We start from the raw sequence: 2,943 nt of genomic DNA on the forward strand, positions 1-2,943 counted from the left end.
CAAATTTATATCATAATATTAAAATACAGTACAACTTTAATGCTCACACAGTCTCTAAATTTTCAATACTTTAAAAGTCCAATAGTTCTTAAAAATTCAAAATCTGTTAACTGTAAATGTCTGTAAAACTCCAAAACAAGCCATATACTTTCTTACTTCCAGAGGGGATAACCAGAACACAACTCTGATCAGATCAAAGTAAAAGCAAAATTCAGCAGAATAAATAGCTCAGTGATCATTATCCAGGACTCATCACAATTCCCTGTGCTCCAAAGAACATCTGCAGCTCCATGTCTCTAGCTCTTCCATTTACAAACACACAGCTAGTATCATAGAGCCTGGCACACTCCAGTCTACATGCTGCTATCCTCAATAGTCATGACACGATCCTGACATCTCCAATATGGTTAGGCTTCACTGCAGCTGGGTTTTTCCTCCACCAATGCCCTCATGGCCTCTCTTCACAAACTCTGACCCTGCAATATAGTGTCAAGCTTCAGCTCCTCTCCATACCCCCTTAAATCCTGCAGACTCTGTGACTCTAGAACACCCACATGATAGACACTCTGACATTGCTAAGTTTGGCTGACCGCTAGAACTGCAGACTTGTCTCACTCCTACTTAATCTCATTCCTACTCATGCCATAGTTTTTGTTGCTGACCCTGAGGAAATGTTGAGAGGATATCTTGTATCTGTGTGGAGACTTCACCTGCCGATAACAAATATGATGGCATGTAGCTTAGGCAGGAAATGGGAGGTAGGGCATCCGGCAGACAGATAGATTTCTGAGATAAAGCCAGGGATGAGAGATTCAGCCAGCAAGATGTGAAGATCACAGGTGCATGGTACCTGAGCAGAGGTAACCAGCCTGTCAAAAAGTAGATTAGTATAATTGGGTTATTTTAAGTTATGAGCTATTCAAGGAGGAGCCTAGCTACATGGCCTAAGTATTTGTAGAATATATTGAGTCTCATGAGTTATTATTCTGGGAATATAGGGCCAGGAGGTAAAACAAACACACTAAAAGAAGGAAATACTTCCCCAAATATTTGATCTCTTTGAAGCTGGGTTCAAATTAATAACAGCTGACTTTTCAGCCTTAGCTAACCAGAGTCGATTGTCCCAGTAAAGAAACAATTTCACTTCAGTGGTTTGGCCTCTTATTAATCACACTGATTCTCCAGCCACAGATAACTAGAAAACACAGATTCTTAATTCAAAATATCACACAAAATATCGATTCTTTCATGGGCTCTCAAACTTCTATCTGAAACTTCACAAGCCAGGCCTTCATCATCTGCATTGCCCTCCACATTATGGTCCAAGTGCCTACAACAGCTCATCAAGCTGTGAGCACTAACTGGCTTTTATAGCTCAAATGGTCTGGTCTGTCACAACAAGCTCCTACTCTCTGGTACCAATTTCTATCCTATCTATTTTTCTGTTTCTGTGATGAAACTGAAAGCAACTTGAGACAGGAGTGGTACTTCATCTTATGGGTCCTACTCCATCACTGAATGAAGCCAAAGCAGGGCCTGGAGGCAGAAACTGAAGCAAAGGCCATGGAGGAATGCTGCTTACTGATTTGCTTTACATGGTTTGCTCAACCTGCTTTCTTATACAATTCATGACTACTTTCCCAGAGGTAGTATTAGCCACAGTAAGCTCAGCCCTCTCATATCAATCATTAATCAGGAAAATGCTCAATAACCACAGAGATATCCACAAGCCAATCTGATGGTGACAAATTTCTCAATTGAAGTTCTCTATTCCCAACTAGATCTAATTTGCGTCATGTTGACAAAAACTACCAAGCATGATACCATTAGCCTGTACACACACATAGCAATATATAGCTCCTTCCAAGTTTGTTCCTTTGAAAACAAAAACTAAAGGAGGATTTGAAAAAATAAGTGGCTACAATAAAAAAAAAGAAAAATGTGATAATCTGAAGACCTGATCTTATGTTTCCCAAGCCTCTCTGTATGCCAGTATGATCTACTTATAAATTCCATTCATGACAGCTTTATTCTTATTTAATCTAACCCTCTTGCCAGCATAGGAGCATCAGAGTCTGCAAAATCAAAACATTCAATGCTATATTTCATTCCCACAGAAAGGGTTGACCATAAAATGGAGAGACAGCTGTGCACTGCTGATGGCTATAGTCTTTCTAAGAGACAACTGTATTTGTTTTTATCATCTTCTTAACATCAGTGAAGAATTGAAAAGGGAGAGGTTTCTGGGGTTCAAGAAGAATCCGAAAAGCCTTGTAATCAATGAAATAAAGTCATTTCTTAGTATTACTTAAAAATTATAAATTTCCATTTACAATCTACATATCATTTGTATTTTTTCAATCAAAAAGTTTACACTTTTTTCTAGTTGTCCTCTACTTTTTAAAAACCATAAGCTGCCTGTCATTATTTTGTCTAACTACCATACCACATTAAGAACAAAACCCAAAACTGAACATTTTCTTAATAATATAATTAATGCACAAAACAATGTCTATGTTTGGTTTGTAAATACTTGAAGAGTCAAGGAAGATGTTTGCATTTGGTGTTAATACTGTGTTAATACACAGTACAATTCCTGTGTATTAATAGTGCATACTTGGAAATAAAAACAACTGTACTTTAATAATGTGCGATATTGCTCACCATCCACCACCTGAGGACCACATTCATGTAAATGTGACAGGTCGCCTAGCTTCCTATTCAGATTCACATTAAAAGCTTTTATAGGTATAAATGTAGTTAACAGTTCATCACAAGAACAATCTATTTTCTGCACCACTGCCTCTAAATGATGAAATGAAAATTTTAATGAAAAAATTTCTTTGAAAACATAGACTTATAAATACATGAAAACATCTACCTGGAAAGATATATATGTGTGTGTGTGTGTGTGTGTGTGTGTGTGTGTGTGTGTGTGTGTGT

This window comes from Psammomys obesus, unplaced genomic scaffold (assembly GCF_907164565.1).
Source record: "Psammomys obesus unplaced genomic scaffold, mPsaObe1.curated_primary_1811, whole genome shotgun sequence".
Classification (NCBI taxonomy): Eukaryota; Metazoa; Chordata; class Mammalia; order Rodentia; family Muridae; genus Psammomys; species Psammomys obesus.